This window comes from Neofelis nebulosa, chromosome 4 (genome assembly GCF_028018385.1).
Source record: "Neofelis nebulosa isolate mNeoNeb1 chromosome 4, mNeoNeb1.pri, whole genome shotgun sequence".
NCBI lineage: Eukaryota > Metazoa > Chordata > Mammalia > Carnivora > Felidae > Neofelis > Neofelis nebulosa.
In genome coordinates this window covers 68,336,505-68,363,530 of record NC_080785.1, presented here as the reverse complement: position 1 = coordinate 68,363,530, position 27,026 = coordinate 68,336,505, and the positions used below count along the sequence as shown (strand labels likewise).

Genomic DNA, 27,026 nt, shown 5'->3' with positions numbered 1-27,026 from the left:
TGGGAAGGAAGGTGGGAAGGTAGGGAGGAAGGTAGGAAGGAAGGAAGGAAAGAAGGGAGGAAGGTAGGAAGGAAGGAAGGTAAGTAGGAAGGAAGGAAGGTAAGTGGGAAGGAAGGTGGGAAGGTAGGGAGGAAGGTAGGAAGGAAGGAAGGAAAGAAGGGAGGAAGGTAGGAAGGAAGGAAGGAAAGAAGGGAGGAAGGTAGGAAGGAAGGAAAGAAGGGAGGAAGGATGGTAGGAAGGAAGGAAGGTAGGAAGGAAGGAAGGTAGGAAGGAAGGTAGGAAGGAAGGTAGGAAGGAAGGAAGGAAAGAAGGAAGGAAGGAAAGAAGGAAGGAAGGAAAGAAGGAAGGAAGGAAAGAAGGAAGGAAGGTAGGAAGGAAGGTAGGAAGGAAGGTAGGAAGGAAGGTAGGAAGGAAGGTAGGAAGGAAGGAAGGAAGGAAGGAAGGAAGGAAGGAAGGAAGGCAAGAAGGTAGGAAGGAAACTCCAGAGAGGTGTCTCTTCATAAGCAATGATCAATTATATTGGATAGTCAAGGTGTCTTGTTAGATTCTGAGATTTTGAAACTCCTTAACTTCAGGACTCTTGATCCTTTATTTTTGACATTGTTGCACACTATGAGGTATCCAAGATGTGAGAAAATAAAATTATTCCAGATGGTGCCTCTTTTTCATTTTTTAGAATGTTTCCATCTAATCCTCTCCCACAAAAGAAAAATTCCCCCTTGGAATTGCTTCTGTTATTATTTGTATTCGTTTTTAACCTTGACAACCATGTGGACATAGTACAGGTGGTTTTGTAGGAGAGTGATCTATAAAGTTCTTTGTGCTGTGCTGCAGAAGGGGAAATACTTCAATCACCACAGCAAAGCTGCTTTAAAGTAATTAAACATGTTTTGCAGCCAGATGTAAATGAAGTAACTTTTTTTGAAGATGGGTTAATTTACAGATATCTGATCATTATACTTTTGGGTAGACAGAAAGGCAGAGTAACACTGATTATGTGTCGGGGTCTGGCTAGGTTCCCAGCTCCACCACTTGCTAGCTGTGTGGCCTTGGCAAGCCCTTTCGCCTCTCTGAATTGAACGTGATAGGAGTCCCCACCTTGTAGGGGCGTTCTACGGATTGAATAGAGAATGCGGAGAATGCAGATAGCTCTAGGCTATCCGTGCCTGCTACACAGTATGTTCTCCTTGAATCCTAGTTATGTTGTTGATTCTGCTGCTGCCATCATCCCAGGAGGTGCAGCAGGGTCTTGGTGGTGTTTGATCTTACCTCCTTTTGGTCCATCCAGAGTGAAGGCTTTGGGGTTGTGAGGCGCTCTTAGAAATTAACATGCGGGGTGCTTGGGTGGCTTCATTGGTTAAGCATCGACTTTGGCTCAGGCCATGATCTCACCACTCTTGAGTTCGAGCCTGACATGGGGCTCTTTGCTGACAGCTCAGAGCCTGGAGCCCTCTTCAGATTCTGTGTCTCCCTCTCTCTGCCCCTCCCCTGCTCATGCTCTGTCTCTGAAAAATAAAGAAACATTAAAAAATTAAAAAAAAAATTAACATGCAAAAATTGAGGGAAGGGGCTGGAGTGTGATTTATTTAAAATTGTTTTAAAAATGTGTTTGCTTATGTGGGTTTTTTGTTTGTTTTTGTTATGTTATTTTGAGAACCAGAAACTTCTTTGCTTCCTGTCTCTCATATCATAGCCTATCCCAGTGGTTTTGAACCCCTCAGCAGTGGGGTTGACAGTACAACTGTTATTTCTCTGTTTTATGCAGAATTTTTTAGTGACTATCTCAAAAGACAAAAGTGGAAGAGAAGTTTTTATGGGTCTCTTGCTCTTTTTTTTTTTTTTTTTTTTTTTTTACCTTGTAATATTTTTTTTGTTTAAAAAAAATTTTTTTTACATTAATTTTATTTTTGAGAGACAGAGACAGAGCACAAGCGGGGCAGGGGCAGAGAGAGAGAGGGAGACACAGAAACAGAAGCAGGCTCCAGGCTCTGAGCGGTCAGCACAGAGCCCGACGTGGGGCCTGAACTCAAGAATGGTGAGATCATGATCTGGGCTGAAGTTGGATGCTTAACCAACTAAGCCACCCAGGTGCCTTACCTTGGAATATTCTTATAAGATAATAAAGCTTTACAGTTATAAAGTAGAATACAACATGCATCCATGTCCCCGCCACTCGGTTCAGGAACAACATTATGGATGGATACCACAGAAGCTGCTTGTATACACCTTCAACCCCTAGAGAGGTAGCCACTCATCCACATGCCATTTTCTTATACCGCATACTATGTATAATTCCAAACTGTATATTGTATTGTTTTCCTAATTAAAAGTTTATATAAGTGCTGTCATTTTTGTTGCCTTCTGCTGCAATTTGCTTTCTTTACATAGTGTTGTGTTTGTCAAATTCCTCCATGTTGATGGTAACTCTCAGTCATTTAAGCTGTTGTAAGGTATTTCTGTGCATGAAGATAGCATAGTTTATTTATCCCTTCTCGTGGCAGTAGACATTTACACACTCTCTCTCTTACAGACCATGTTGCCATCAGTGTTTCTATACATGTTTTATTTCACAGATCTATGTAGCTTAGGTTTTGTTTTGTTTGTTTTTCTACAGGGAGTGAATTCTTTTTAGTCTGGTCACATTTTGTGGGCCTCATTATTTTCGTCATCAAAATAAGTCTGAACTACATCTTTTCTGTCTTTCCTAGCTCAAAATTATACTTTTTATATGGGTTATTTAAACTGGATAGTTTGAATCATTGGATTTTAATTAGTATAATTTCCCAGTCCCATTAGTGTGTCTCTGCAGTATTTTCTGTAGGATATAAATTTTACTGATGGAAGGGAAAGTTCCATTTTGAACATTTTTGAGGACAAAATATATGCAATATTAGAAATTATCATTAAGCATGATGACACAAGACACTCAGTTTTTCTACCCAGTTTTGTTTCTTTCCTGGAATCCAGAGTAATTACAAAAACTAATAATTTAGAGTAAACATGACTCTACACATAAGTAAAATATGTTGTCTACATGTAGATCAGTCCCTGTACTTGATTCCTCCAGAGTTCGAGTCACATTGAATATTTTGTTTCCTCTTTAAACTTGAATGAGAATTCATATAGCCAAAGCATTCTGCTATTCCCTTGGCCTTTTTCTCTCTTCTCCTTACATAAATGAAAACCTAGTGTAAGGTGACGAATAGGCAAAGTCCTATAACAAAGAAAAGGGTACTAGAGAATCTGAAGCAATGAGAGATTAAACCTGACTCAAGGGCGTGGAAAGGATTCTTGGGAGAAGGGGAATTTCAGCTGGGCCCTAAAGAACGAAGACCTTGTAGGTCCGTGACAAGCAGGAGAAGTGGGGACCCTCCAGATAGCCCATCTGCCAGCTGACTACCAATATCTGAGAGACTATTCGCACTACTACAGAAAACAGAAGTGCTCAGCTCTTTCCAAATTTCAGGCCCACAGATTTGTGAGGTCTGATAAAAATTGTCCTTGTTTTAAGTGCTAAGTTTGGAGTAGTTTGTTATGTACCAATACTTCACAGGAATACCTGCAAAAACCGAGGAGGGGAATACTTTCTTTTTTGCTCTTGTTTGGTTTGTTTTGATGCTTGCTGAAGACAGTATTTAGTCATCCAAAACCTCTTCCCAAAATATACTACTGAATGTAATTTAGAACTTCTAGCAGGAAGACAGGGTTTGGAGAAAATTCCAGGCAGAGGAAATGGCATGGACAAAGATAGCAAAATAGGAAAGGACAGGATATACGGAAGGCAGACAGTAATTAGTTGTGACTGGGAGTAGGGTGTCTCTTGGTTAGTAGTGAATGACTAGACTGGAAAGGAAGATTAAGGACATAGTATGAAGGGCCTTGAGCGTGAGGTTGAAGAGACTATGACATAGAGCCACTGAAGGCTTCTGGGAAAGCAACGTTATACTAGTGGAACTTTTCTTTGGGAAACTTTTCAGATATTTATGGTATAGACTCAGGTGTGGAGAAATTAAGGGATCAGGGTGGAAGCCGTTGAAAGATGTCATAGGAGTCGGATCTGTCATGGCTGGAGGCAGAATGAATACTAGAATACAGGTGGGAAGCATTGTGAACAGAGCTACCACTGACCCGCTCAGTGCATTCTGGGAATTAAAAAGATGCCCTGTCTTTAAGACATTTTACTTCCATCTGTTAGAAAATTGTTGTAATATATTTACTTAATTACAATAAGACACTTGACTGCCATCTACTGGAAAATTAAACCTATGCATCTATAATGTGAACACTCCTCCCTGTAGATGTGGCACTCTTGTGCAGTACACAACCTATACTACCATATCTGCAACCATAATCATGTGGGTATGAGTGATAGGACGTGGTAACTGGTCACATTAGTTATCAGAGGGAAAAGGAAGAAATTTCAAGTCTGAATGGTAGGGAAATTGGTAGTAACATTAGTATAACTGGAACTTATTCTTGGGGAATAGGTTCATAAAACAATTATTCTAAACATGGAAGATTCTACAAGTTCTTCATTTTGTTCATTGATCCCAGTATTTTGCATTTACACAGAATTCTGTCTTTTCTTCTGGAGTCTCAGCTTTCCACCCTTTGTGACATCTGAGAATGGTTACCAATCACCTCGCTCTTTTGGGTTCCGTTCACCCCCTCTCTCCCCTGTATCTTTTCCTTCTTTCCTGATCATTGCTTCTCAGTCTCCTTTGCAGGCCCTTTTTCCCCTCAGATTTTCATTCTTACTGCCTTTGCATACAGTGGATGCACAATAAATGTTTGTTGAATTACATTGCCTTTGAAAGATTAGTTTCAGGTTTACTGAGAGACTGACTCTTTGGTGCTAGGGACTAAGGGTGTGCCAGAATTCAGAAAGTAGGAACATACACTAAATACAGTTCCTTGTTTTAGGATCTGTTTTCTACACAATGGGTCACTCTTTGTTGGGGAATTCCTGTACTGTTGATCTGTTCATCATTGTTCAGTAGTGGCAACACCAGGAGAACAAATTGTTAATATTGGCTGTGTCATATGGGCATGTATAATTCAGAAAATACTTTCAAACCAAATAATGAAGCTTCCCTGTCTTCTAATTTGGGAAGGATGAAAACTTACCTTTCTTTTTTCTTTTTTTTTTTTAAATCTCGACTTTTGTACAAGTAGATTAGTGATGAGTTAATAAGCAAGATCACATTTAAATATTTTCATTTGAGGTTGCTTGTTAACATTCTTAACCCTACCACCTGCACCTGCCCCCAACCCATTCACCTAGGTTACTTTTGCTTTCATTTTTCATGGGGTTGTATGTCAAGGGAGATCAAGAACTTTGCTCTTCTGACACAGCTTTGCAAACATGTGTTGTGTGTCTGCTTTGTGCAAAGTGCTGTGGGAGGCTTCACTGAAGATACAAAGGTTTCAGATTGCTTCTGCCCTTCAGGAGAGACTGGCTTAATGGGAGAAGTAGACACATATGTAACTGCTCCAGGGCAGGCGATGACAAGGGTCATAATATAGTGCAGACAGAGCCAGGACCCCCTGTGTAAACATCACTCTAAGACTGAGCCACATACGTGACTTGCCATATTTCTTTTCTGAATTGTACACGTTTAACTCGTAACTTACCTGAGTTGGATTAGAATGTGTTTCCTTGAAAGATTCTGAAGTCAGAAACATACTCTGAAAATTAAGATTTAACAGAATTTAACTAAAAATACATCGAATAATATCGACTTGATTCTTAGAAATTTTATTTAAGTTGCTTTTAAGTTGGTACTATCCAAAGAAATTAGAGAAAACTAGAGTGATATTAAATAAGCAAGGATATAAAACTGGTCTTATGTTTATGTGAGCCCAGTACTTAGGAAATAAATACCCTGAAATTCCCTAGCCAAATTATATTTTAAAATATGTTTTGAGTACAGGCAAAAGAAAATTACAAACAGCCTAGTAGGAAAAAAATGTAACTCTCATAAATACAGTGAGGTAGAATGTAAAATACTTGAATGGGTTATTGCTGTTTAGTTAAGGTGCCTTAGAGTTAAGTAAAACCAATGACAGTTTTACAATTACTGGAGAACCAAAGCCATGTGAATTTAAAAATGTTAAATGTACTTAAGGTTTGAAATTTAAACAAAAAATTACTTTTGCTTTTTAAAAAGAGTCCTTTCTTCTACATTAACTCAATCCCGCAGAAAAGAATGAGTGAAAATGAACCAAGTATACATATTAAACGAAATACAAGCCGCTGAAGAATCATTTTAACTTTTGTTTAAAGCTAGTCACAAAACGGAGCGTACGATTTGTGTCCTAAGTAAACAGTGCAGCTTTAGTGACAACGTGATGGCTTGCAACTTTTATTTAAATTCATTCTTCTGACGATGAAAAATGTAGCTGCATGGAGGCATATCCCCTAGTTTTCCTTGGCATCTTCCTTAAAAACCTAAAATCAGAAACGAACAGTATGCCCACCAGTTTTATAGGTGATAGTAAATTGGGAAGTATCTCAAATAGCGAAATAAGAGAAGTACCTCAAAGATGCTTAAAAAGATTTGAAAGTATCACAGGAAACAGTAAGATAATACATCTAAGGGCAAGTAATCTGAAAGAGATATTCAATGGGAGAAAATGCTTAGTAATGCTGAAAGGGAGCCAACGTGCTATCAGACAGCAAAGCAGGTATAATGTTGCAATGGGATATGGCAGGCACAAAGACCTGTTGCCACTTGGGGAGCCATCTTGCAAACTCATTACAGTAAAAAGAAAGGAAGCAGAAATCTCTTACAAACTGACAGTGTCAAGAACACATTTGTCCTATACTAACCCCCAAACTTCCAGAAACAGTAGCCACTGATGTTGTGAGTAATTTGGAAAACAGAAATTACAGTGTTTGGAATAGGGAAGAATTGACCTCAAAAAAAAAAAAAAGGTTTTAAAAATAAAAGGTCTTACCTTTTGTTTAAGTAATAAAACAATATGAACTTACATGATGGATATAAGCAACTTGTTGAAAGACAAAATTGTTGAGATTAAATTGAGACCATAGAAGCTGGGATTAGTGTGAACACTTTTATAGGCAATTCTTAACATCTAGGCCAATTGTGTAGATTACAAAAGAGCATCATAGGGCAGTGATGGGAGCTGGGTCTCTTGAAGTAAGTTTGGAGTTCATGAAGAACTTCACTAAGTAACAGTGCCAGAATTGATTAGAAACAGCATGTTCTAACAATGAGGTAGTATTTCTACTGTTGTCTATACTGGTCAGATTACTCTGCCTAATTGTTTACAATCTTTGGTTCAGTGTTTATAGTCTAGGACCATTTAGATGTCTTTGCCAGGGTACCCTGCCCTTTCTCTTAGCACCTTTTTTGATCTTGGCTTCTAGAATTTCTTTGACTGGTTTAATTTCTTACCTCTGCAATTGGCCCTCTGCTTTCAGAGCACTTCCTTCCCTGTATACACCTGCTATTTTGTCTCAGCACTGATCATATTTGTCTCCACCTGTCACTGTTTGCTAGTGCTGACCCATCTTTGCTGTAATTCTTATTATCACTACTTTTCTTAAGGACACGTCAAATCAGATGTTTTATTGGCTTCTTAAATTTAAATACTCAATTTATTGAGGCTCTGTTCTCAGTCTTTCCATTCCCAATCTAACCAATCCACAGCTTTCCACCTATGCTGGTGAGGACAGCGTCTCACTGATCAAAAGGCTGAACTCCTTCTAACCCTCACTATATCCTATCTTTCACCACTTTGCCTTTTATGTCCCTTCTTTTCTGTCCCTTTCTTCTGGTAGCCAAATTCTTAATCGGGTCTTGAGATCTTTCTCTCAAAATATTCCTTCTGTTTCTTGCAACAACACTCTAGTGCTTGATGATGATGATGATGATGATATTTAATAAAGCAATACCATTGTCTCAAACTACTAGTGACTTATGAAACTTCTAACTTAGATTAAAATGGTTTTGATATTTTCTTATTTAAGCTCAAAAACAGAAATTAGATACATTAAGCAAATTTAATAATATTTTTAGCTTAATATTAAAGCCCTAAAAGTTACTTTTTAAAATCAAAAATTGTTTAGGTCATTGAATTGTTATCTTTTATTGAACTATCAGTCATTTCTTGAGTTCCATCTCTATGCCAGGGGTAGAGCCAGGCCTGCACCAAGTATTAGGCAGTCTCTGGCCTTGAAAGTTTACATTCTGGTTATGGGCAATAATTTTGGCTGAGCAACCGAGAAATCTTTCATACATTCAATAAATATTCACTGAGCTTCCGGCTCTACACTAGGCACTGTGCCAGGGAGTGGGGATACACTACGGTAAGCAAGACACGTAAGATCATTGGCCACATGACTTTCAATCAGCTGGGGAGAGCGATCATTAAACAGTTAATAAAGTGGCAGGTCCAGAGGTGTTGTGTACTTAGGAGCACTTACCCTAGTAGATGAGCAAGCAGGAACTGTAGGAGGAGGGAAGATGGGGCTGACCTTGGTGTTGTGTACTGAGAGCCCAGTGTGCTTGTAGAACTGAAAGAAGGTTGATAGGAATTTACTGTAGATTCAGTTGGGGAATGGTGACTTGAACTATTCAAGACAGGAGGGAGGAGGGCTGGTAGCTGGAGGGAGACCTGGGGTTCTTACAGGCTCATTTAATAGGCATAGATATCTATCTGAAGTTTTAGAAATAAAATATGGTCCTACCCAAAATCTTGGAAATAATTCTCTTGCCCCGATTTAGTGTCTTTGGGATATTTTTCTGAACACTTATTAAATTTGTAGCCAAGAAAGTATTGTGTGTGTGTGTGTGTGTGTGTGTGTGTGTGTGTATGTGTATACACATAAAAGTATTATATATAAATGGTAGAACAGTTCTTCTCAGTCACAACTCATTTTTGTAGTGAAATAATAGTTTTAATCAGAATTGCCCTTCTGGTCATTTGTTTGGCACAGGCTCTTTTGTTAGGATCCAAACATGGCACTTAGAACTGAATTGTAGCAATTTTCTCATCTTAATAAAATTGTGATTGTGCCATGGCATCAGATTATTCTAGAGCAACCTTGCCAAGAAGCAGCAAAATTTACTTGTCTTTTTTTTTTTCTTCCCGGGTATATATGTAGTTAAACTCAATTTTTAAAAATATATTTTACTACAAGTTCTTGCTTATCGCAGGCAAACCCAGTGACCTATTATTATTTGTTACTTGTATCTGCAGGCCAACAATTTATATTAGGAAGTAAAACTTTTACTGTATAGCATTAAAGTTCATCTGATGAATAAACTGATACTGCCTCAGGTTTCAAACTTTGTTGTGAGTAAAATAAGTCCTCATGCAGTTTAGAAGTAGTACAGCAGCTGCAGACCCAGAAGAATGCGTGCTGTTACTCACATAATAAAGGAACCCCCAAAGCCTTATAATTTATAGATTCATAACCACTTCTCGTTGAATTTATTCTTCTAAATGGTGCAGGTGCTACTTTGGTGTAAAAACATACAACCCTCTTTAGGCAATCTAGAAGAACTCCAAGGTGCTTAATTTTTCTTTCCCCCCTTCTTCCATTGTGAGCTGGTTAGCGTTAAGGATAAACTCAGCACTCCTTTAAAGCTCAAAGGTGCGATTGTTTAAAAACTTACCTAAAACTCCTTTTTAATCATTTAAATATATATGTAATTTCCTACAGATGTGTAATGGATCATTTATTTAAGATTTGGACAGTTCATTTGAAGCCCTATTGTTCACTTATTAGAAAATATTATGATCTTGCCATGTTCTGTATGGGTCTAGATGTTGCTGGTATGTTGATGAGGGCCACAGAAGTCCCTGCCCTCATGGAAACTCAGAGTCTGGTGCAGTTTGTATTTTGGTGGATTTTGTAAGCACTCTTGCCTATTCGGCTTTCATGGAACCTCTTGTCTGATGAAATCTAGGCGACTCTTTCAAGTTCTGTCTTTTAAAGTCTGCTCCCTTTAAAATGATGGCATGAGTGTATTGCTTCAGAGATGGCGGTGACTATTTATCGTGAATAGCGAGCATTCCAAGAAATTAAGCTGGTAACCAAAAGTAGGATTAAATAGTGTGCATTGTTAAGCACGTTTATTTTAGATTTCAACTCCAGGGTATTAGTAGCTGGCATTATTTCATTAATAAAGCAGCATTTTGACCAAGTTTTGTAAGAGGATAAACAATTTTCCAGGAGATCATCAGGGGCTAATATGAATTCTACAGTAAAGTACTCTGCTCCAGATCATAATAACAATTACCCCCCCCCCAATAATAACAGTTTATACTTAGGTGCCAAGTACTATTTTAAGAGCTTTACATAAATTGACTAGTCTAATCCTCAAAATAATGCTTTGAGGTAGATACTATTATTATACCTCTGTATTACATACATGGAGCTCAGAGTAAGTAACTTGCCTAAGGTTACAAAGCTAGCAGGAGGCAAGGCTGAGATGAGATCCCAGGCAGTCTGGTTCTCCGCCTCTGTGCTCTACACTTCTCAGACTTAAATATATGCTTTCTCATTACCCTTCTTGCTTTTTTGTGTCCTAGTAATTTGCTTTCTCTCAGATACGTAAATATTGACTTGTGTAACATACACACCTTACTCTGAAAGTGAACCTACTGACTTTTTAATTAGGGTTTTTTTCCATGTTCATAACTCTCTTATCTTACAAAGGCTTTTTTCAAATTCTAAGTCCAGCAGGTAGTAATTTGGAAGTTCATTTGTTTTGGTTCTTTATGGTTTTGCTTGCTTATTTGTTATTTAATGTGTTTTTTTTTTATACCTAGTACCCTGGCAGATTTATCACATTTTAAAACGAAAATTTAGTCAAATTCATTGCACACAAAATTTTATTTCTCTGTGCCTCTGGAGAGCAGTGGAGATAGAAAAGCAGTCCTTGTTTTCCCATAAAGAGGAGCACAGTTTTGCCGACCTCATGTTCAGCCCACTGCAATATTTTGGGTTACTTTTCATCCCTTTGGGTTTCCTGCTGGAGCAAGTATTTCTGCTGTTGTGACTCTACACCGTATTGAACGCGCCTGTGTTGTTTGGCTCCTGGCCTCCTCTCCTGCCTAGTGTTTCTGCTCCTCCTCCCAGGTCAGCTGATGGCAGCTTCTGTGACGGGGCCTGTGCCCTCCTCCCAGTCTTGAGGATTTGCTGCCTTCAGTGCATCTGCTTGACTTTGCTGTGTTGTTAACTAATTACACTCCTTGAGGCCAAGGTTTTGTGTGTGTGTGTGTGTGTGTGTGTGTGTGTGTGTGTGTGTGTGTGTGTATTTCTTGTTAGTTACACTGCTCAATCCTGAGGCTTAAGATCCTGCCAGATATATACTAGGGGTTTGATATTTGCTGAATGAAGACACATCTATATTATAACACTCACTTTATTGTATTTAATAGTTTAATAGTTGGTACATGAATTTGTCCTTCCCCTTCTTCTCTCACTCATGTTTGCATTTTCCCTGCTGTCTATAATGCATTAGGTAGGTCGGTAAATATTTACTGAATTAGTGAATGAGCGAGTAAATAATACTCGTCCATCTCTGTGGCACTAGATAGGGATGATTAAAGGGAGGAGAGATAATGGATAGAAATGAAAGGACCAGTGCATTAGAAATTTTAGAACTCTGAATTTAGAAAAGAGCAGAAGCACCAAGACCAGATGTCCCCTTTTGTTCATCTGTCCAGAAATTTAGCTTTTGCATGTCTGCAGTTTGCACAAATACTCATTTGTCTTTGAGGGTAACATGGTAAGGGAGTAGTTCTAGAGATAGGACCCTCAGTGAATACTGCATAAATCTTCTTCTGTCAATTAGGGAAACTTCAATGGCGTTAACTTATGCAAAAAAAATCTCAAAAAAAAATAATGTGTCTGCTTATTAAGATATAGTGAACTTTATCATATTTTAAGTTCTAAATTGAGTCATCAAAACAAGAACCTCAGAAATAATATACAAGTTTATTCCGTACTGTGGGAGGCCAGAGGACTCGAAGATACTTATTCTCTTCTCTTCACATGCCTCAGAAAACCTGTCTCACTCACCGGACGGTTTTCCCTACAAATCCTATGATGTCTTCACTCATCAAATGCTTGTAGAGTGTGTACTCTGTACCCAGGTAGTTGTCTTGGTGGCCTGCTGACCTTGGGCAATCAAATTTATTTTGGACCGTTCTTTTTTGTTTCCATAAAGAATGGAGGGAGGTGGAGAGGGACAGAGGGAAGTACATATATATGGAAGAAGCAGCATGTCCTAAGACAGAGTTCTGACAGCACAGCATGTTCTAGAAATGGTACAGCATGGTCATGGTGGTCGGAACACAGGGTCCAGGAGAAAAGAGGAAAGAAGTTGCCACAGGCCTTGGGGAAACAGAGCTACATGGATGAAAGTGGGTATTGAGAGCTGTTGGGGACTTAAAACCCATCAGCACAGTAAACATACTTTCCCCTGGTCTCCTGCCCACCACCTTTTCAACCAGCGTTCCTCTTACTGTGCTGGTTGACTCTGGTACAGATTTTTGATTTATACCCTTAGCTCAGAGCTCAGGAGGACTCTCTTCTCTTTAAAAAAATTTTTTTTTTCTTAAAATCTATTCATTTTTGAGAGACAGAGAGCATGAGCAGGGGAGGGGCAAAGAGAGAAAGGGAGACACAGAATCGGGAGCCAGCTCCAGGCTCTGAGCTGTCAGCACAGAGCCCAACACAGGGCTCCAACCCATGAACCGTGAGATCATGACCTGAGCCAAAGTCAAGCGCTTAACTGACTGAGCCACCTGGGTGCCCCTCTTCTCTTTTAAAAAAAAAAATTTTCCAACCTGTTTCTAATGAGCTGCATTTTTTAATTACCATAGTGAGTATTCTAAACTGCAGCAACTTTTCTCAGGAACCTCAGCTCTCATGACCCCCCCCCCCCTTTTAAAGTAATGACTAATTGCCCTTGTCATTTTTCTGAGGAAATAGGTAGGATCTGGCATGTGCTGCCTCAGTCTGCCTCCCCTCCACATCCAGACTTCCCTTTGCCTCCCGCCATCCTTACAGTCTTTCTGCCTCAGAGGGAAGTATGTGTTCACTTTTTTCAGCACCGACTCCTCCTGCAGTGCTCTTGAGCTTGCTTTGGGCTGTGGGACCTTCCTGTGTTGATCATCTGTGCTCTTATTTCTTCCTTATTACAGGCTCTTTCCTTTTAGTTCCTTAACATTCTCAGATCTCTCCTAGCCTTGAAACTGCATTCTTTGACTTTTCTTTTTTTCTCAAGATGTCCTGTGTTTCTTCTTACTTAAGCAAGGAAGGTGGTCTGAGGATTTAGAAAGATTACCTGGCCATGAGGTGGAGGAGGAAGTGAAGGAAAGCAGAAATTTGAGGGAAAGATCAGCTACGAGGGTGTTGAAGATAAAGTGGTGACTGTGGGGAGGAGCTGACAAATCTGAGAGGTATACAGGAGGTAGAACTGATCAGACTTCAAATGGATAGGAGATTAGAAGGAGATGGAGAAATCCCTGATGACCCCCAGAATTGAGGGAGTGAATACAGAAGGAGGAGCAAGTTTTAGGGAGAAGACAGTGTGTTCCCTTTTGGAAGTGTTGGGGTGAACTGCCCTTAGGGCATCCAGTTGGAGAAATTGAGTAGGCAATTGGAAGTATGATCTGTAGCTCAAGAAAAATGTTGGTTCTTTAGAAACAACATTGGTAGTCAAAAGACATACTGGTATATCTTGAGGTATAGTGTTGGGTGAGATCTCCAAGTGATGGAGTAAGAAGAAAATGGCCTTGGGGAATAACAGAGGAGGTAGAATAAGAGGAACCTATGAAGGAAACAGAGAACAAATAGCCAGAGAGAAAGAAGGATAAAGAGTGGGGTGTGTGTGTGTGTGTGTGTGTGTGTGCACGTGCGCACGTGCCTGCATGCATGCATGGGTGCCTTGTGTAATTTTTGTTAGATTTGTTTTAGCTCCTTGAAGAAAAGGCTGATATGTATTTCCTTATTAAAATTGTGTAGACTCAATCAATATCTAATATATGCCATTATTGATAGAACCCGCTGAAAACAGAGTTAACACTTGGGAAGAAGTTCCTTTGCCTGAAATCACATGTTGCTAGGGTTTCTGGAAAGAATGCATTTGTTAATCAGATAGTTTGGGATGTCAATAGGAGACACATGGAAAAGTTGGGTGACTAGTGTGCTCAGGGAACAATCACTCAGCAGCCACAGGATTTTATTTTCAATAGCAACTTGTTTATTGATGTAGGCGATCTTGATGACTGACTTGTTAGAGAGAAATCGTTGGTAACTTCATGCCAGCGGTTTTGCCACCATAGTGGAAGTTCGCAAATCTGAACATTTTTGTTTTTATCTCCATGATGTTTGGTCACATTTACATTCCACTGCAACACTCCAGTCGTGAGTCAAAATTAAACACTGTTATAAACTAGATTATATCCTTATGTTTGTGCAAAAAATCTTTTTCGGGGCAGGGGTAGAAATTTATAGCAATCCAAGAATTCATCCAAAAGCCACTAACAACTTAAGTTGGCCTCATATTAGCCGGATCCCACTTTGGGCCTCCATGGGAGGTGGTAGGAGGTGGGCAGTGCCTCAGGAGCTGTGCAAGAGGGCCCCCTGGAGGTGTGCAAAGAAAGTCATAAAACTTCCATTTACAAATTATTTCTATCTTACCCTAAGAAAAAACTGAGGCTCCTGGGTGGCTCAGCCGGTTAAGCGTCCAACTTCGGTTCAGGTCATGATCTCACAGTTAAGTGAGTTTGAGCTCCCCCATCGTCCTCAGTGCTGACAGCTCAGAGCCTAGAGCCTGCTTGAGATTCTGTTGATTGTGTGTCTCCATTTCTCTCTCAGCCCCTCCCCTGTTTGTGCGCTCTCTCGCTCCCTCTCTCTCCAAAATAATAAATGAATAAACGTAAAAAAAAAAAAACCTGCCAATTTTTGTGTGTTTTTGAACATTCATTAGAGATCAGTTCAGTGCTCCATGTTTGCAAATAAGTCAATTATATATTGATATAAATATAGAGGAGGCATGCTCAACTATTTTTAAGTTGGTGTTTGTTCGGGAATAGACTCTGGAGACCTCAACTTTAAATCCTAGATACTGTTTGAATGCTGTGGGTAAATCAGGAACATTTAGAAGTTTCTTAACAAAACTCTGTCAATAATTTTAGCTATTATCAGAGTCCAAGTGTTCTACTTGCAAATGCAGATGTGTGTGACCTGACCTTAATTCCACAGGATGGATTTTGACCGAGAGCATCAAAAGGCAAGTTCAAACCCATTTGCTGCCCTTTCTGTAAGCATGCCGCGGTTTCTCATGAACTACCTAGTGTCCCTCCACGCACGGTGTGTGCTTTACAGCCATGCTTTAGTCACAGGCAGTTTAAACTGTTCAATAGTATCTCGCTTTAAAAGGTAGGCTGATGGCGTTTCTATCTTCTGGTACATCTGGTAAGTTAATATATACAGTCTCTGTGAGTATCCTGCAGGGACCTGTTTTTACATGCATACAGGGACATTTATGCAGAAATCAAAGGCCATGAATCAGAAGAACACAACTCTTGTTTCCAGTGTACTGGAGGCTTAAAAAAAATTGGCTTTGAAAAATTGAAAGTAGTGTGGTTTGTTTTTATTGTGGAACCGATCAGGAAGAACAATTTACAGTCATTGCCATTCTTCACAGCTGAATGGAGTAGAGGTGCCCGCCTCGTGAAATGGAGCAGCTGTGCCCGTTTTCTCTGGGCTCACAAAAACATTTGCTTTTTAATCGAGAACTTTGGATGGTGGGTTACAGTTTGTTTTCATGATGGAAGTGGTCAGTTGTGCCTTACCAGACAGCTGTAGTGTAATTAAGAAAAACTGTGTGAAAGTGGATTAAATATAACAGAAGAAGCCTTGAAAAAGGGGGAGCATTCACCTTAAATTTATTCATTTTTCTTTAATCCTTAAAAAGCAGAAATATCACTACAATTCTGCTCTACAAGATTTTACTATTTCACAGTATCACTTAGCTCTAACAGATATAAGATACCCTACGACAGAAAAATTGTTTGCTTTTGTGACAGTTTCAAACTAAAAAGTAGGGGTTTTAAGATGATTTGGCTTGTGAGAGATCTGCTTTCCAAATAACGTTTAAAATCAGGAACTGCACAATTATGTTTACGTTGACTTTAGTGCATTATGAAAGTTAGTGATCTACTTTTGTAGAGAAAGTGTTTTGAGGCTGCTTTTTAGATTCACTTTGTATACAAGTTGAACATGAGAATTAACTGTTTTTGATGATGAGAAACTATGAGATGAAAATCACAGTTTTCTTGATAAATTTTTAACTGAATTAGTGAAATGAGAATGAAATAATCTGGTGAAGTGTTGATTTGTTGTAGTTAAATGTGGAACATTAGGCTGTCAATTGGCTTTGAAAAGCATATACTTATTTTATGCAGCAGACTTTGAAATAAGAATAGAAATGCCTTAATTTGCATCATAGTCTACAGTAGAAAAATAACTGTTACAAGGTCAGAGGAAGCTGAATTAAAAAAAAAAAACTATTGTGCTCATAAATAAACCAAGATTCGTACTAGACATTCATTGATCATAAGTTTTTATCTGGATTGCTCAACACATTAAAAAACAAAATAAGAGTTTATCCTATAGTAATGACTGTGTATGGAAGACTCGGGTTTTATGTCTGAGCGGATTCTGGAAAGCCATAGGAAGGGAGCGGAGTGGGCAGGGAGTTCCAGCCCATAAGTTGTAAGCTGTTTCCAGTCTTCAAGCCCTTATCCTGGCAATTCTCAGAGGAGGACTCTACACTGGCTGTTCTTGAGAAGAATCCCAACTGTCCCTTCCCTACTCTTTGGTGGCCATTCTCGCTTGATTCCTTATGTCTTTCCTCACCAGAAGCCCTAAGAAAACTCAGAGTCAGACCTGAGTTTATTCTAAATGTCAAACCGTGGCTGCAGCTTGATAGTTGACTTTTCTGTTTGAATCGAGCCCTCATGTGCACCAAACTCTTCTTCAGACTCCTGCATCTACAGAGCCTGGGCAAAGTTGAGTTCAGGAAGGTGAATCAAGAAGAGTGTGGGGTGGATTGGAAAAGTAGAATAACAATAAAGAAATTCTCTGAGGCCAAGTTTTAAAGTAAGAATGGCAACGGAGAGCATTGAAGGGAGGAGTGTGTTGCAATGAAGAAATTACTGGAAATTCTGATCACTGGAATTAAAATCAAAAGATCTGAATTTAAGTCCCAGCTAGCCGAGTGTTTTGGGGAAGTCCTTTCCAGCCTCTGTTTCTCCGTGTATAAGGTGGAAATGCAGTATGTACTCTACATACCAAACAGGTTATGAGTCTTAGGAAAGAAAGAAGGGGAGAGAGAGAGAGAAAGACAGTTGTGGGGCAGTAAAGTCCTATGGTGTAGTTATGGAACCAGTTGGCCCATCTGTATCTTTTCTGGAGGGGTGGGAATGGGGAGGAACTCTTGGCAGCAAGGAGAGAATGCAGCAGACATTAAATTTGACAAACATTGAGTGTTATTAGAGCTCTTAAGAACCGCATTATTTATCTCAGTTGGACCCCCGACACACCACTTCCCCCACAACGCCAATTCCAAACCCTTTCACCCTCCTCAAGTCCCTGCCCAGCCCCCACTTTTCAGTCTGCACAGAAAAATTCCTCCCCTACTTTGCCAGGAGGGCTAAGCAAGGCCCTTGAGCTTCCCTGGCCTACCATCTTGAAGTATCCCTGTCTTTATCCATTTCCTTCTCTCCTTCTGTCGCCTCCATGCAAAAGGTAGACTGTGTTCTTGACACATTCTCATCTTACTTCATCCCAAACTTTGCTTCACCGATGATCTCCTTTCTCTTATTCTTTTCACCTGGTTCTCCTTCATAGTCAAGAGACTCTGTGTTCAGTGTCCTATGTGTTTTTTTTTTTTATTTCCATGAATGAAATTTTTAAGAGTGATTTGAATACTTTCTATCTTTGCCATCCATGCTTTATTTTGATCCCATTTAGTCTGGCTTCTGTCTGTTTCATATTGAAACTTGTGTCTCAAAGGCAGCTGGTGATCTCATGCTGAAGTCCAGTGACCATTACTCTGTGTTTGCTTCCACTGGTCTCCATGTGAAGTTCCATGCCCACCTTCACAGCCTCACCTCTCCTAATTACAGCCCTCACCCTTTGGCTTCTCTGTGTCAGTACATTCCTTGTTCTCTTCACTGACTGCTTTTCTCTCTTCCTCAGCCTCTAAGGGTGGGTGTTCCCTAAAATGCTGTACAAGGCTCACACAATTTAGAAAAATTAATTCAAATTGGGTAGCAGACCTAAATATAAGATAAAAATCTATAAAACTGGTAACAACATAGGTGGAAATCTTTGTGACATTTGGATAAATATTTTTCAGATATAACACAAAAAAATGTGATCCAGAAAAGAGAAAATATTGATGAATTAGACTTCTTCAAAGCAAATATTCTTTTAGAGAGGCATTGTCAAGAAGATGAAAAAAGCCTCAGATTGGGAAACAATATTTAAACTTATCTCGTAAAAGACTTGTATCCAGAATACAAAGAACTTTCAAAATTGCGTAATAAGAAGCAACAGCCTCATTTTTAAAAATGGGCAAAAGATTTGAATAGATCTATTAATGGTAAATAAGCCCATGAAAAGATGTTTAACATCATCAGTTCTTAGGGAAATGTAAATTAAAACCACAGTGAGCTACCACTACACCCACTGGAATGGCTAAGATCACAGTTACTGACCCTACCAAATGTTGGGAGGTTGTGGAGGAATGGGAACTTGCATATATTATTGCTGGTAGGAAGGTGAAATGGTACAGTCATTTTGGATGTTCCAAAGGTTTTTAAAAAGCTAAAGGGAGACCTACCGCGTGACCCAGCCATTCCACGCCAAGGTTTTTACTGCATGCTGTATGAGTCCCGTTGTATAAAAATCTAGAAAATCCAGTGATGGAAAGCAGAGTTGTTGTTTGTGAATGGGAATGTGGTGTAGGACGAATGGATTGCAAAGGAGCATGGGGAAATTTTGGGGAGTGATGGATATATTCATTAGGTTGATTGTGATGATGCTTTCACAAATGTATACACATGTCAAAACTGATCAAGTTTGACACTTGAAAATGTGCAGTCTGTTATACATTAATTATACCACAATAAAACTGTAAAAAAATTCATAGAACTACACACTGAAAAGGATGAATATTACAGAATGTAAATTATCCCTCAACAACTCTGGCTTTAAAAAAAGCATATAGGAAAATGAAATATGGGGATTGAGATTGTTAAAATAATTAAAAGCCAATCTGAAAAGATTACATACCATATGATTCCACTTTTACAATATTCTCCAATGACAAAGTTATAGAGATGGAGAACAGATTAGTGGTTGGTTGCCAGGTGTTAGGGATAGTAACATTGGGGGTGGGGGGAAGCGAGGTGAAGGATAAATGGAAATTTTCAATACTATTTATGCAACTATGTAATACATAACTAATGAATGTATAATTATCTCAAAATAAAAAGTTGCTCTTTTAAAAAAGGTCTACTGGATATTTTTGTCTTCTCTGATGGGAAACCATCAATTTTTTATATGTTAAATCTATAATGTTTACCATACAAACACTAGAAATGGATTTCATTGAGATGATTGCAACTTAATGTTGCATTGTTGCATACAGAAACCATAGCTAGAATCATCTTCCAGTTTCTGGTTCCCCATCTAAACATGGAATACCTTAATTTTTTTTCTCAGACAGTCTTAGTTAAATTGTTCTGACTAGATAATACATACAAATGGTTCAAAATACATAAAGAGAGATGCAGTGAAAAGTCTACTGCAAAATCTGTCTTACATTATACAATTCATATAATTCCCCAAAAGTAAACAACTATTAACTTCTTGTGTTTTCTTCCAGAATTTATATGTATACAAGCAAATGCAAACATATTTTTTTACTCTCCTCCCTGCTTTTACCCAAAAGATAGTTTACTATATTGAATATTTTACATTTTTCACTTAACAATGTATCTTAAATTTATAAGGCGATAGCCTCATAATTCTTTTTCTTTTGACAGTTGCATAATATTCCATTATGTATTTAAATGTATACCTTCCATACATATATATACAGAGGCAGTTGTGTAATATTATATATATATTACATAGATTGTATATATAATGCACACACATCTATGCATAATATGTAGATACTAGGTTATTTCCAGACTCCCACTTTTGTAAACAGTATTGCAGGGAATATCCTTATACATATGACATTTCCTACTTGAACAAATATATGTGAATACATGAAATTGCCCATACTGACTTTTTAATCTAGAAAAAAATTTACATGGTTCAACCTAGTATCTATAGAATGCATTTTCAGATGTGTAATTATTGGAGACAAAGTCTTTAGTGTCCTTTGGATTTTCTGCTCAACTATCAGACGTGCATGATAATTTAGATGCCTAAAAAGGGTGTGGAGATGCATTGTGTAAATGTTCTGTTCAGTATAGCTAAGGGGAAAAATGCCCATGCACACACAGGGATATTTCTCAAAGTCCTTTGCCAGTGACTTTATTCAGTGACATGTCTAACTCTTAGCCTGGTCCAGCTGTGTCAGGCTTCTTTGCCTGTTTATGAAAGTCCTTGCTTTCTCCATATTGACAGACCTAAGACTAGAGCTCTGAGCCCTTTGTCTTTCCCAAAGGGGAGTTGTCCAAAATATCTTCTTACCTACTCTCAGTGCATAATCCTCCATTGGTTCTCCCAATTATTGCAGCTTTAGTATTAATTAGGTCTTATGTGATAAATTGGATTCTCTGAAAAAGGCTGACTTTTTTTGTACACAAGACAGATAGATGGGGCATGCCCTTCTACATAACAAGCCAACCAATTGAAGTCTTGGCTTCTGCAATACTGGTTGTATATGTGTGTTTGTATGAGAGAGAGAGAGAGAAAGTAAATATAGGAAAATTTAACAATTGGTTAATATAGGTGAAGGGGAATAATAGAGGATGTTTATTGTACTATTCTTTCAAATTTTCTATAGATTTAACATTTTTTTAAATAAAAATTTGAGAGAAAGCATATTCTTTGCTGAAATTATTTGCTGTGAATTAGGGGCAGCTTCATTACCTACTTATGTTCTTGGTCTTTGTTTTGCTGTTTCTTTTTTTTTTCAACTTTTTTTTTTTTTTTCTATTTTTGGGACAGAGAGAGACAGAGCATGAACGGGGGAGGGGCAGAGAGAGAGGGAGACACAGAATCGGAAACAGGCTCCAGGCTCCGAGCCATCAGCCCAGAGCCTGACGCGGGGCTCGAACTCACGGACCGCGAGATCGTGACCTGGCTGAAGTCAGACGCTTAACCGACTGCGCCACCCAGGCGCCCCTGTTTTGCTGTTTCTAAATTTGAAGACATCTTAGAAACTTTGCCTCCAGATTAAAAAAAATAAGTGATGGTAACAATTCATAATTGTTGAGGGTTTCTTCTCTGCCCCATGTTGGACTCAGCATTTTATGTGGATGATCTCATTTAAGCCTCTTATCAACCTATTATTGTCTTCATCATTTTTCAGATGTAGCCACTCAGACACAGCAAGGTTAAGTAACTTGCCTCAAATCACAGAGCTAACATGTGGTAGAAATGCTACTTGCTGCCAGATCTGCTGTCATTATACTTGACCTGGTCTTTATTTTGGCCTGAAGTCTTCTGAAGTGAGAGATATTATCATTTGGCTAAAACTCTTGTAACAATTTCCTAATCTGGATAATATGATGATCTGAAGTCTTCATGAAAGAATACAAGTGGATGTACACAGGAAAACTGTCAAGTTTCTTGACATGTTAATAATTTGCAAAGCTCTGTGAAAAAGAACTGTTTTGTGTACCTATCGCAGTCAAGCCCTTTTTACCCCTTTTCTGAGTTTGCTTCCTATGTATAAAATTACCAGCCTGCAAAGAGGCATTAATTGGCTCTTTTTCAGTATATTTCTTGTACCTTTCCCTCTCTATTGACTCTTTTCCATCAGAATTTAAGCAAGTTCTCCCTTTATTCCACACAGCCTCTGGCCATCACCATCTCTTCTCCAAGCCAAGCTTTCCTAATAAATGACTCTTAAAAGATACCATAGGGCTCTTTTCCTGTTTTGTACCAGCTCCTCTGATCCTCCGCAACCCCATCTTATGCCCCCAACTGCCGGTTTCCTTCGGGCAATTTTTCCATGCTGTTCTTTTATTCACGCAACTGAGACTCTGTTTCATGCACAGTTTTGTAGCCTCATTTTCTTCTTACTTTTAATATTGGGGAAAATTTTTCATGTCATTAATTTTGAGACCCTTTTTATTGATGAATAGCATACATACAGAGATGTACACATTTTAATTTCAATGATTTCTCATACAATGTCATTAGCCTCTAGATTATGAAATAGAAATTACAGAATCCTAGAATCTCCCCCCAAAGCCCCCTTCAGCTACTTTATCCAGCTCCCCAAAGCTACCCTGACTTCTTAAAGCGGAGATTGTTTTTGTGTATGAAATGCATATTAAATACACTCATATTTGTGTACTTTTTGTGTCTTGCTCTTCCACTAAAAAATATGTTTGTGAGATTCACTCACATTATATGTGGGTGTAGTTGACTATTTTCATTGTTACATATTATTCTGTTGTGTGAACCTATATTAATATGTCTTAAAACATAATGGCTATATATTATCCCATTGTACAGATATACTATAATTCATTTATTAATTCTCCTATTATTTTTGCCAGGTTTTTACTATTGCAAACATCTTTGTATAAATACTTAAACTAATGCCTGACCACTCCTTAGAATATGTTCTAGAAATGCATTTACAGACTAAAAGGATATAAACTCTTTAAAAATTCTTAATAGGGGCGCCTGGGTGGCTCAGTCGGTTAAGCGTCCGACTTCAGCTCAGGTCACGATCTCACGGTCCGTGAGTTCGAGCCCCGCGTCGGGCTCTGGGCTGATGGCTCAGAGCCTGGAGCCTGCTTCCGATTATGTGTCTCCCTCTCTCTCTGCCCCTCCCCCGTTAATGCTCTGTCTCTCTCTGTCTCAAAAATAAATAAACGTTAAAAAAAATAATAATTCTTAATACACATTGCCATGTTGCTTTCTGGAAAGATAATACCAGTTGACTTTTCTGTTGACACAGTACCCGACACCTAGGTATTCAGTTAAATTTCATTGACGTGAACCGAATGTACTAAAGTCTTCTATATCCTAGGATCCATTTCTGAATTTTCTGTGTCACTGATCTGTCTTCTTTCTAGTTCATTAATTTTTTAATCAATTTAGATTTTTGAAAGTGTAATAGTGTATAAGGCACAAATTCTTTTTCTGAATCTCTTAAAAAATTATCTGATTGTTCTTGTGTTTTAAATTTTTGCAAGTACAGTCTTAAAATATATAGACTGCCAACTTCAGGCAGAAAAAATGAGGATTTCATTGGAATTACCTTACTGGTATTTCTAAAATTTATGTAATAGGAATTGACATATTTCTATGTATATAATCCTATCCAGGGATGATTCTCCATTTATTCAAGTATTTTTATTAAGCACTCCTTAGTAAAGTTTTATAAGTTTTTCACAAGGGACCTAGCTTTCAAAATTTTTTAATTTCCACACATATTTTGTGGCTCTTGGGAATTGGATAATTTCTTTATATTTGATAACTAGTTATTGGAAATCTACAGAGTTTCATATATTTATTTTGTATTTATTCTCCTTATTGAGCTTTTATTAATGCTAACAGTTTTTGGTTTCAGTTTGCTACCATTTATGCTTTGGGGTTTGTGACCATTTAGTTTCTAAATTCAGAAAGAGAGAAATTGATATCTGGGATAAAGATAGAGAAAAACAGTAACCTGGAAAACTGTTTTAAAAATAGAATTGTAGAATTCTGATCATTTGTAAACTCCATTTTTTCATGCATTGCAGTGCTGTCTCAGCCAAATCCAAACCATTTTCTCTAGCCTTATATTTTGAATTAAGAAGCAAGTCACAGAGTTAAACATAAAATTAATGAAATGTTTAAATGTGAAAATAGTCTATCACATTAGGTAAATCGCTCCTACAAAGAAAACCATGTCACTTACCATTTGTGTTGCTCTAAATGTACTTTTTTCCATTCTCTCATTTTTTAAACTTCTCTTTTCTTACTTGTCTATTTTGCTTCTCTGTTTCTTTTTAGGAATACAGTAATTTGGGAAGAAGTTTTTTAAATACTAATAGAAAACAAACTTCAGAGTAAATAAGGGAAAAAATGAAAATCTTTCAGTTTTGTTCTCTAAATTTTCCCCCTACATTCTCCTATATCTTTCTGTTCTTCTGGATATTTCCCATAATTCTCTGTCTCCTTATATACCATTTATTTATTTGAAAGCTTTACACATATGCACATGTGAGATATACATGTTTGTGTCACATTTTTTGTATCACCTTCTCAGAGGTAAGAAAATATGTCTAGGTCATATATATACATGTTGCTGCATATATAATAAAAATAATTTTTTCTTAGTTTAAATAGTTGACTTCTGATTTTTTAAACATTTAAATTTGTTGCCTTATGACTTTTATTCATTTTAAATTGTAGGTTTTTTTTTATTGCTTAATCTTAAGAATAGTTTTAAATACGTAGAAAGTTGAAGCATAAATGTAATCAGAAAATAATACTTTAATCCTGGTTAATCCACATTATTGACCTTCTGTGCCTACATCAGCAACAATAGCAGAATGTCTGGTACATAATCTCTTGTGTGGACACCCATATCCACTGGCCAAGTCTGATCTAGAAATGAGATCCTCTTTTGGGATGATGGTTTTGCTGATTTTTAGGAAAATAACAACTAGGATCTCATTTAATCCTCATAAGAGACAGGATGGTTGCACTGTCTTATCTAATTTGTAAAGTGAAACTAGGTCAGATCAACTACAGATAGTTGTAACTTGCCCTATGTGGTCTGTAAGCCAAGGCTGGTGTTAGTAAAATATATATGTACTTTGTCAAAATAAAAAGAATTCACTATCTCTATAATGGCAGTAGAATTAGAGTATGAGAACATAAGAATCCTATCTTTTGTAGAATAGAAATTATATTTTTAAAAAGGCAGAGGCTGTAGGGAGTGTTTCTGTGGATGTTTGTTACGCTGGGAGGAGAGAACTAGAATGAGCAATGAGGCCACCTTGTTCCCGATCTCACTTGTAAAGTGGGTTCATGAGCAAGGATGGAGGGCAGCAGTCAAGATTAGCTCAAAGGTTGCTTCCGAGTCTTAGCTCCCAATGAACTATTGGAAACTGTAGAGGTAAAGTGATGTGCTTTCATTAGAGAGATGTAAAACTGGTTCCAAATCCTTAAGAGAAAATAGAAATGAAACATAAGAGCCAGAAATGATTACACCACCAGCATAGTTAAAAACCAACAACAAAACTGCTTCAACAGGCACCTTGTTCCACATGGTATTTGGTTTGTTTTTGCACAGTTGTTTTTTTGTTTTTTTTTTAATTTTTATAAATTTGTTTATTTTGGAGAGAAAGGGAGAGGGAAAGAGCATGCATGCAAGCAAGGGAGGGGCAGGGAGGGAGGGAGATAGAGGATCTGAAGCAGGCTCTGTGCAGAACCCCATGCGGGGCTCAAACTCAGGAACTGTGAGAGCGTGACCTGAGCCAAAGTTGGATGCTTAACTGACTGAGCCACCCAGGCACCCCTGGCACAATGTTATAAAAGTACATGGTGAGTGTACTTCTGGTTAAGTGAAATAAAACCAGAAATAGACACTGTGCTCAGTCTACTCCAATTCAATACATTCACAAAAAGGAGGCAAAATGAAGAGGAAAATGAAGACAATACATGGATCCAGTTTGCGCATGACAGTATGCCATTCTGAAGGCAGATATTATTCATGGAGAGAATTCAGAGTAAACGGTTTCCTTTTATAATTATGTTAGAAAGAACATGGGCCTTAAACCCAGACAGAGTTTAATTTGAATACCGACTCTACCACTTAGGCATTTTGTGATGCTGGGAACTTTAAATCTCTTTTTCAGTATTTTCCTTACCTGTTAAATAAGCAAAAGTATTCCTTCTTAATGTTGTTGTGAAGGGATTATCCCCTTTCATGAAGTTGTCACAATTTCCTTAGAAAGTAGGGGAAAAAAATGCTTAAAATCTCTTAAAGACGAGTGCCGTATAAGAAAATAAACAAGACTAGCCTGGTTACAGGTTATTGTATAATCTGATTCTATTGTTGAGTTAGTTTCTGCCTCTCCTTAGAAAGAGGTTGCTCAATGGTCTGACCTATGTTAGAGTTTTTGTTGTCTATGAAACATACCTGAGTGGTTGTGCATACTACTTTTCTGTGGAGTCATTTACAAGTGAAAATGGTAAAAAGGTGGAAAGAGTAAAGGATTGCTTCTGTTTGAGTTGGTGAGTTAATGGGTTAATGGAGCCATTGAGATCCTTATCTCCACCTCCACCTATATTTCTGTCTGGTATCTATCTTTGTATCATATCTATGTATTCTAACCATCTTAATTACTCTTCTTATTTATTTTCTGTTTATTTTGAAATAATTTTTGAACTGACAGAAAAGTTGCAAAAAACAAAGAGCTTTTTGTTTTACCATTTGAGAGTAAATTAGTAAGATGACCTGTCATTACTTCCAAAGAGTTTAGTTGCTAAAAGCAGACCTATCTCCTACATCAGTCATCAAAATCAGGAAATTAACCATCGAAGCCATAGACCACTGTTTAGGTTTTGTTCAAATGATGTACTTCATAGCAAAAGGATCCTGTTCACACTTATATGTTGCACTGAGTTGTCCTGTCCCTTTAGTCTCCTTCAGTCTGGATCGGTTCTTCAGTCTCTTCTTGACTTTTCAATCCCTAGATACTTTGGAAGATTGCAAACTATTTATTTTACTAAACATCCTTTGGTTTGGGTTTATCTGATCCATCCTCAA

General features: G+C 38.0%; 1 protein-coding gene and 1 long non-coding RNA gene across 2 annotated transcripts in view; one reads left to right on the top strand and one right to left on the bottom strand.

Moving 5' to 3' along the window:
- The window catches only part of UMAD1 (UBAP1-MVB12-associated (UMA) domain containing 1), a 221,022-nt gene that overhangs the window by 101,285 nt on the left and 92,711 nt on the right, over positions 1-27,026 (top strand). The gene's annotated exons all lie outside the window — the stretch shown is intronic.
- The window catches only part of LOC131510981 (uncharacterized), a 60,548-nt gene continuing 33,747 nt past the window's right edge, over positions 226-27,026 (bottom strand). Inside the window, exons 3-5 of the long non-coding RNA XR_009261284.1 lie at positions 8,453-8,542; positions 5,635-6,451; positions 226-1,505 (exon numbers count right to left, since the gene is read on the bottom strand). This is a non-coding gene — a long non-coding RNA (uncharacterized LOC131510981). The remainder of the gene's footprint in view (positions 1,506-5,634; positions 6,452-8,452; positions 8,543-27,026) is intronic.